We start from the raw sequence: 9,800 nt of genomic DNA, 5'->3' as shown, positions 1-9,800 counted from the left end.
CTGATGGAAAGACACGAGCAAGAACGTGGAGAGGAACAGCGTGACAATAGACAAGTTGAGATACCACGCCGCACACCGATGCTGGAGTATGCCCAGCCTTCTTTGGAAGGTGCACGCCCTAGCATTGTGAGGCCTATCGTGCGGGAAATCACTTCGAAATCAAGCCATCCATAATCCAGATGATTCAGAACACGGTCCAATTTGGAGGAACTGCAATGGATGACCCAAACACGCACATCGCGGATTTTCTTGAAATTTGCGATACTTCTAAATTCAATGGAGTTTCTGATGATGCTGTTAGGTTGAGTTTATTTCCTTTCTCCTTACGTGATAAAGCTAAAGCGTGGTTAAATTGTTTGCCTGTAGGTTCGATCGCTACGTGGAACGACATGGCAAAAGCTTTTCTCATCAAATACTTCCCTCCCTCCAAGACCATGAAGCTGCGGGCAGACATTACAACATTTGCTCAATTTGATCAGGAATCTCTATATGAGGCATGGGAACGCTTCAAGGATCTACTACGAAGATGCCCACATCACAAGTTACCACTTGGGTTAGTCGTTCAAACATTTTATTATGGTTTGCTTACTCCTAACCGTACTATGATAGATGCGGTTGCTTGTGGAAACCTGTTGAGAAAGACCGCGGAGGAAGGATATGAATTGTTAGAGGAGATGGCTGCTAGCAGCTATCATCCTCAATCTGAAAGAAACAACCAGCGGAAGAGTGCAGGAGTGCACCAGGTAACTGATTTTTCTGCTATTACTGCACAACTTGATGCTTTAAACAGGAAAATAGACGGCTTGAATGTGGGTGGCACGACGATGCGTCTTCAAGAGATATTCTGTGAAAAGTGTGGAGGAGAACACTATGCGAAGGACTGTCAAGATGAAAATCCATTTTATGTGCAAAATGAGGCACCAGTGAACCAAGTGGGAGTCCAAAACCGCCCAAGGCATGACCCTTATTCGAACACATACAATCTTGGGTGGAGGCAACATCCCAACTTCTCATGGGGCGATCAAAACAGTCAGAATAGACCGCAGGGAGGACAACAATATGAAAAACAACCGATGTATAGATCTGATCCTCCTAGAGAAGAAAAGTCCAACTTGGAGCAAATGATGTCTAAGTTTATTTCATCCACTGAAACTAGACTTCAAAATCAGGATGCATCGATAAAGGGGCTTGAAAATCAGATTGGTCAGTTAGCGAAGATGATAGCAAGTAGAGAGCCAGACACCTTGCCAAGTAACACAGAGACTAATCCAAAAGAGCAAGTGAAGGCCATTGAGTTGAAGAGTGGGAAAATTTTGGAGTCGAAGGGAAAGGAAAAATTTCAAATACCGGATGAACCGACTGAGACATCCAAAGGTAAGTCTTCTAACTCCACACCAGCACCCACTGCACAACCTAAAATTGTTATACCTTCTCCTTTTCCTGCTGCATTGAAAAAGGCAAAACTAGATGCACAATTCGGTAAGTTTCTCGAGGTGTTTAAAAAATTGCATATCAATATTCCCTTCGCCGATGCTTTAATGCAAATGCCTAGTTATGCTAAGTTTTGAAGGATATTTTAGCAAATAAGAGGAAGTTGGAGGGTCACATGACAATGAACTTAACTGAAAATTGCTCCGCTTTGGTGCTAAACAAAATCCCACCGAAGCTAAAAGACCCAGGGAGTTTCTCTATTCCTTGCATGATTGGTGATGTTGTTTTTCATAAGACATTATATGATCTTGGTGCAAGTATTAATCTTATGCCATTGTCTGTGTTTAGGAAAGTTGGGTTGGGAGAGCCTAAGCCGACGAGGATGTCCTTGCAACTGGCTGACAGATCTATCAAGAACCCGGCGGAGTGATTGAAGATGTGCTAGTGAAAGTGGACAAATTCATTTTTCCTGCGGATTTCGTGGTTCTCGACATGGAGGAGGATACAGAGATGCCTCTAATCTTGGGGAGACCGTTCCTTGCAACTGGCAAGGCACTAATTGATGTACAAGAAGGGAAGTTGAGATTGAGAGTGGGCGAGGAAGAGATTACTTTTGATGTTTTTAATGCACTTAAGCACACACTGCATTCTGATAGTTGTTTTAGAATTGATGCTTTTGACTCTCTTGTGTCTCACTATGTGCAGGATGTTTTTAGGGACTCTTTGGAGGCCACTATCACTACTGAATTGGGAGAAGAGGAATTGGATGAAGAAAAAGCTGAAATAGTAGCATACTTCAATGACAACCATCCATGGAGAAGATCTAGGAGAGCGCAGAGATTTGATCCCTCCAAAGTCGAGCATCGAGGAGCCACCGACGCTTGAACTCAAACCCTTACCTCCGCACTTAAAGTACGTATTTCTCGGTGAGAATAACACATTGCCTGTCATTATTTCTGCTGCTTTGACAGATGCTATGGAGGACAAATTGTTGCAAGTTCTCAAAGAGCACAAAAGGGCATTCGCTTGGAAGGTGGCAGACATCAAGGGAATCAGTCCATCGATATGCATGCATAAAATCTTGATGGAAGAAAAGTACTCACCTCTCGTGCAACCTCAAAGACGACTAAATCCAAAGATGCAAGAGGTAGTGAAAGCTGAAACTATTAAGCTTCTCGATTCAGGTATTATCTACCCTATTTCCGATAGTGCTTGGGTAAGTCCGGTTCAATGTGTGCCTAAGAAAGGTGGGATTACGGTGATCACCAATGAAAAGAATGAACTTATTCCCACGAGAACTGTTACGGGGTGGAGAGTGTGTATTGGCTATAGGAAGTTGAATGATGCCACCCGTAAAAACCATTTTCCCCTTCCCTTTATTGATCAAATGTTGGAGAGATTAGCGGGGCATGAATTTTATTGTTTTCTAGATGGTTATTCGGGGTATAATCAAATCACAATTGCACCTGAGGACCAAGAGAAAACCACTTTAACTTGTCCTTATGGCACGTTTGCTTTTCGCCGAATGCCTTTTGGTCTTTGTAATGCACCTGCTACATTTCAGCGCTGTATGACTGCTATATTCCATGATATGATTGAAACCTTTCTTGAAATATTTATAGATGATATTTCTATCTTTGGTGCAACGTTTGATGAGTGCTTGCAGAATTTGAGATCTGTGTTGAGAAGATGCGAGGAGACGAACTTGGTGCCCAATTGGGAAAAGTGCTATTTCATGGCACAAGAGGGAATTGTTTTAGGGCACAAGGTTTCGGAGCAAGGAATTGAGGTGGACAAGGCAAAAATTGAAGTCATAAAATACCTACCACCACCAGCCTCAGTAAAGGGAGTTAGAAGTTTTTTAGGCCACGTCGGTTTCTATCGGCGGTTCATCAAAGATTTTTATAAAGTTGCCAAACCTCTATCTTCTCTACTTATGAAATATATGCCCTTTGATTTTAATTCTAACTGTTTGCAGGCATACGAGGATTTAAAGGAGCGCTTGGTGACGGCTCCTGTCTTGGTGGCACCGGATTGAGATCTACCCTTCGAGATCATGTGCGATGCCAGTGATGCTGCGGTTGGTGCTGTCCTCGGCCAAAGACGGAACAAGGTATTCCACACTATATACTATGCAAGTAAGACTCTAGATGAAGCACAATTAAATTATGCCACCACTGAAAAAGAGTTACTTGCAGTAGTGTTTGCACTTGATAAATTTCATGCATATCTTGTTTTGTCAAAAGTCATTATTTACACAGACCACTCTGCACTGAAATATTTGCTTGCTAAAAAAGATGCAAAGCCACGCTTAATTCGGTGGATCTTACTGTTACAAGAGTTTGATTTGGAAATAAAAGATAAGAAAGGTGTTGAGAATGTGGTGGCGGATCATTTATCTAGACTAGAGCTTGTTAGTAATGACTGTGTAGATCAAGCTATTAATGATTGGTTTCCTGACGAGAAACTATTTGAGATGAAACATTGTCCATGGTATGCAAATTTCGCTAACTTTCTTGTCACAGGCACACCTCCACCAAACCTATCGTTTCACCAACGAAAGAAATTCTTTTCTGACGTGAAATACTATTTTTGGGAGGAACCATTTTTGTTTAAAATTTGTGCAGATTCCATGATAAGACGGTGTGTTGCGGAGGAAGAGTTTGATCAAATTCTCAACCATTGCCATGACCGTGAGGTAGGTGGTCATTTCGGACCAACAAGGACGGCATCCAAGGTACTTGAATGTGGCTTTTATTGGCCAACTCTCTTTAAAGATGCTCGTTCTTATGTGCTACATTGTGATAAATGCCAGCGGTCAGGTAACATCTCTAACCGTCATGAAATGCCTTTAAATAATATCATTGAATGTGAGGTTTTTGATGTGTGGGGAATAGACTTCATGGGACCGTTCCCCAGTTCTTTCATGAAAAAATACATCTTGGTTGCGGTGGATTATGTGTCTAAGTGGATAGAGGCGGAAGCGTATGCCACTAATGATGCTCAAGTGGTCCTAAAATTTTTAAAGAAAAACATTTTTAACCGATTTGGAACACCACGAGCAATCATTAGTGATGGTGGCACGCATTTTTGCAACAAACTATTTGAAAAACTTATGAGCAAATATGGTGTCACACATAAGATATCTACCCCCTATCACCCCCAGACTAGTGGTCAAGTGGAAGTGTCGAACCGAGAGATAAAGCGAATTTTGGAGAAAGTGGTAGGTGTCAATAGGAAAGATTGGTCGGTGAGGTTAGACGATGCTCTTTGGGCATATAGAACTGCTTTTAAAACACATATAGGCACTACACCGTATAGGCTTTTGTTTGGTAAAGCATGTCATCTACCTGTAGAGTTAGAGCATCGGGCATATTGGGCAACAAAAGCACTAAACTTTAACTTTACTGATGCAGGTGAACGACGTTTGCTTCAACTAGATCAGTTGGAGGAATTCCGGAATCTGGCCTATGATCTAGCATTGTCATACAAAGAAAAGACAAAGAAGGCTCATGATAGGCGGATCATCGAAAGAGAATTCAAAGAAGGTGAAAGTGTCCTACTCTACAACTCCCGGTTGCGACTGTTTCTCGGAAAATTGAAGTCACGATGGTCTGGTCCATTCGTGATTTCCAAAGTTTACTCATCGGGAGCGGTAGAATTGAAAGATGGAAAGGATGGGACATTTACGGTCAATGCCCAGCGCCTGAAGCACTACATGGGTGGCACAGTTGAGCCACAACTTGGAAACACCCGGTTCCAAGACATGCCGAACTGAGACCGGCCGACAGTCTAGCTCTCGACGATAAATTGAGAACTTATTTTTCTTTCCCTTCTCTTGCATTTAATTTAATTTTCTTTTTCTCTCTTGTCAGCATATTTTAGTTTATTTTACTGTTGTTTTATTTAAAAAAAAGTGTAATTTTCCTGAGAACTCGGCGCTTGGGCGGTAGTTTTCTACCGCTCGAGCGCGTCCGATGCATCAAAAAGTTCCCGAGAGGTTGGCGCTCGAGCGGTAATTTTACACCGCCCGAGCGCGAGCGCTTACCTCTGGAAAAAATTCCAGAGAGGTTCGCGCTCGAGCGGTAGTTTTCTACCGCTCGAGCGCGACGGCTTTTAAAACAAGAAACCCCTTTCCCTTTCTTCATTCTGCACAAAAATTCCCCAAATTCCCTCCCCAAATCCCTAACTACTCTCATCTTTTGTTTTCGGTTTTGTGGTGCAGGAACTTCAATCCGGACTCGAAGTCTCGGCAAAGTGGAACACTCGGCTTAGGCAATCAAGAACATTCTTCTCTCCGGTCACCCACCATCTCCATCCTCAATTCTTCAAACACAGTGGCTCCCAAGAAGCAAAAAGGTAACCCCGGCTCCTCCTCTTCCTCTTCCTCATTTGATAGAACACGTTTTGTAAGTGCGGCGGCTAGGGAGAGATATGATCATGCTAAAATACATAGAAATCCCATAGCCGAGAAGGGATTTCGTCGCACTTTTGAAGATAGACACATGCCACCTATTGTGGAATTAGAAAGAAGGGGATGAGACAAATTTAGCGAGTAACCTAAGGCAGCTGTGGTGTCGGTGGTTAGGGAATTCTACGCCAATGTCGTTGAACGAACTGATAGTAGGGCATTTGTTAGAGGAACACTTGTGCCGTTTGATTCGGCCATGATTAACGCCCTCTTGGAAACGGCCGAGGTCGATGACTCTAATTTCCAGGCATTGGTGGTTAATCTCGACTACAACCTGAATATCGAGACTCTGTGTCACCCGGGTGCAATGTGGAAACCATTGGGTGGATGGCCGAGCTGTTTTGATGAGAAATACTTGAGAGCTGATATCGCCTTGTGGTATTTGTTTGTGGCCCGACGGATGATGTCAGTCTCGCACAAAAGCGAGGTGCAAAAGGAGCGTGCGGTGTTACTTTTTGCGTTGCACCGAGGAGACGACATCGATGTGGGAAAACTTATCAACTCCCAAATCACACTGAGCACCCACAACAGCCACATAGGTCTTTTTTTCCCGACCATCATTTCCGAACTGTGTGCACGGGCCGGGGTGCACTTCAGGGACGAAGAGGAGTGGCTTCAACCGATGAAGCCAATTTGTCAGGAGGATGAACAGCGAAAAAGGGCAAAACGACGGGCGGACTTTCCCCCTCGGGCGGAGGATGCCGGTGGATCAAGCACTGCCGTCCCACAACGTCGCCCACCACAACCCCGCAGGCGAACTCAGAATGATAAGATGGATGAAAATCTCGCCTTCCAAGCGCATCAGAGTCAGTTCAACTCTTACGTCACGGACCATTTGTCTCACCTTGACTCCATGATGCGCACTTTGCTTGTGCACGGGGGTGTTGACCCGTCGACCATTCCACCGACTCCGCTACCTCCTCCTCCATTCCAGTTCCAGTATGATTATTCTCAGCATGGGGAGGCCGCAGGAGTGCAACCACCGGAGCAGGATGAGGAGGATCAGTGATCAGGGGAGTTTACTGTTTCCCCTACTTCGTACTTTTATTTCTTTGCCGCTTTTCTGTTTTTCTTTCTCACCGTTGTTTATATCTAGCATGTTTTAACTTTCATGTTTATTAGTCTGCATTTGTGTTTGCATTTCTGTGTTTGACTCTTTTGTGCAATGGGGACATTTCACACGTCTAGTATGAGGGGGTCGTCGTATATCTTCTTATTTGTTTGCGTTCGTCTTTGTCTTGCATGAGTATCAGTAATGGTGACATTAGTAAATTGATAGACAATGATGATTTTGAGTTAAACGAACTGCATATTACTTAGTCCTATCACTCGTTATGAATACCCCAGTGAATTGAAAATTTTCCTATGCGCACATAGTTGGTGTTATTAGTAGTGTAAACGACAGTCGAGTTTAAGAATCTGTGGGAGAAACTGAAAAAAACATGAGATGCAAGTCGAACTTGAGTGAATTTTTGTTGACAGTCGTGACCGACCAGTGACATGAAGTAGACTAGATCACTTGAGTCCACCGAAATAATTTTCGTCCCAATTACGTACAATACCTCAAGAGTTATCCCTAAGCCAAATAAACAAACGTTCCATATACTCAAAACCTAGGGAGTACACTTGAGAAAATTATGCACTAAAAAAAATAATAGTGTTGTGAATGAAAAAAGGGGATGTAAGGTGTGGGGGAGCCAAAAAGGGATGAAATCCTATCCCAAGGCTAAATAGATGGAGATGTAAGGCATTGAGGAATGTCAGGTGAAAATTCTGACAAGTGCATAATGAAAATGATCAGTGTACGTCCCATCTTTTTGAGCCGTTTGAAACCTCATGATATTGACTCCCTAATTCCTGTTGTATAACCTTGAAATTTTGCCGCTTTGTGCTCACTTGTTGGTCACAACTAGAAACAGAACTCAAGATTGGGAAACTTGCATTGAACTGTTGATTTGGTGACTCGCATGATTTGCGAATAAAACTGTCTGAAGCACGAGCTAGTGAGACCCACAGCACACACACGACCAAACTTTCTAGTAAAATAAAAATGATATAAGGTGCTTTAAAATGGGTGTTAATGAATGTTGTGATTTGGCTAATTGGATGTGGTTCACAAACCCGCTGAGGCGGAGATGTCAGTTTGCTACTTCACCATCAGTTTCGATATTTTAATTCTTTCATTTGGTGTTTGTTTCGTATTTTGGTTGTGGTTTGTAACCTATTTTGCTTGAGGGCAAGCAAAAGGTTAGTATGAGGGGGTTGATATGTGTCGTTTTTACGTGTTTTATTGCATTAGTCTGTGTGTGTTTTGCATTGTGCATACGTTTATTTCAATCACATTCTGTTCATTTTAGAGTAAACATTTGCATTTTATCATATCTCACTCGGGCATGACGAATTTGCAAGAAAAGTGACCGGAAAACCAAAAAATGGAGCAAAGTGTACAAAAGAGAAGGCAACGGACAGAATGAGCGGCGCCCGAGCGGTAATTTTCTACCGCCCGGGCGCGAAAGGTGATCAAGTCCACAACTCGACAGAAAGGTCGGCGCTCGGGCGGTAATTTTCTACCGCCCGAGCGCCAGAGATGCTTTACAAAGGCCAAGCTACAGAAGAGTCGACGCTCGAGCGGTAGATTTCTACCGCCCGAGCGTGAATGTCGCACACCCCAAGAAAGTTTACAGAAGCTGTGGCGCTCGAGCGGTACTTTTCTACCGCCCGAGCGCCACCTAATTTTGGCAAGATTTTGCATTCGATTATTTTCCTTATTTCGGAGGATGGCTGATATGGGTGGACGTTTTTGGACGTTTGGAGAGATTTTGACTTCATGCTTCAGCCGTCAAGAGTTTTGGAGAGCACTTTCGTGCTTGGATTGAAGATTTGAAGATTCCGGGCATCGTTTCTTGCGTTTTTTGTCAATTCTAGTATTTCTAACTTAGTTTTTATCTTTTAAACATTGTTTTGCTGAGTTTAATTATGAATTTTAGTAGCTAAACTTTATTATTTGTTGGGATTAAAGGGGATCCTACCCCGAACGTTGATTTGAATTAATTTATATTTCGATTGTGTGTTTTCTTGATTTTACTACTGTTTTATCGTGTTGTTAGAGCGTAGCTAACTTTAACAACGTTTTTATATTGCGAGTGAGTTCGAGAGAATAATTTGCGATAGGAACGAGTAGTATAATCCGCGGATCTACAATTTACATAGATATATGAAATTGGATACGTGCCGATAGTCATAGTCCTAAGGGTCGAAAACTAGGGGAGTTCATAGATCGAAATGCGATTTGATCTTGATAAATAATTAAAGATATTTAATTACTTCATTGAGTAGAATTAGTTTGGCATAGCTCGAGAGAGTGTGTTCAATAGAATAGGAAATCTTGTCGGAAGCGTAGATCACGATCGAACGAATTAATTAATTAACGAGGGGTAGGTGAACCGAGATTCCCAACAAATCCATTTCTCATTGAATTTTAACTCAACATTTTAGACATAAACTCACATTCATTACTTGTTGAATCATTTTAAATTGCATATTTATTTGAGTATAGTAGTGTTAAAACATAAATCAATTTTCGTTGCTAAATGTTTAATAACTGAAAATAATAATTGTTAAACACAGTCTTCAGTGGAACGATATTCGTACTCTTGTACACTATATTATTACTTGACATCGTGCACTTGCGATTAATTTTGAGCATACAAAATCATATTTTTATTGGAGATTTCACAGTGCAAGTTTTCCTCGATCTGTCTCATCTGTCATTATGTTGGAACGTACATTCCGATGGTCATTGAACTTTTGAGGTGTACTCAATCACAATCATGTCTGAAGTTTTCTTAAAGCTTTCAAATTCACTCAGCTTTTGCAAACGGAATTCTGTCGGATAATA

At 42.2% G+C, this 9,800-nt stretch overlaps 1 non-coding gene across 1 annotated transcript; it reads right to left on the bottom strand.

The window, feature by feature from the left end:
* Nucleotides 1–438: 438 nt before the first annotated feature.
* Nucleotides 439–544, bottom strand: LOC140817612 (small nucleolar RNA R71). Its single transcript, XR_012114825.1, has one exon. It is a non-coding gene; the product is annotated as a small nucleolar RNA R71 (small nucleolar RNA).
* Nucleotides 545–9,800: the final 9,256 nt, after the last annotated feature.

This window comes from Primulina eburnea, chromosome 16 (assembly GCF_022965805.1).
Source record: "Primulina eburnea isolate SZY01 chromosome 16, ASM2296580v1, whole genome shotgun sequence".
NCBI classification, from domain to species: domain Eukaryota; kingdom Viridiplantae; phylum Streptophyta; class Magnoliopsida; order Lamiales; family Gesneriaceae; genus Primulina; species Primulina eburnea.
Note: the sequence above shows the minus strand (reverse complement) of the source record. Positions and strands in the feature narration are given on the sequence as shown.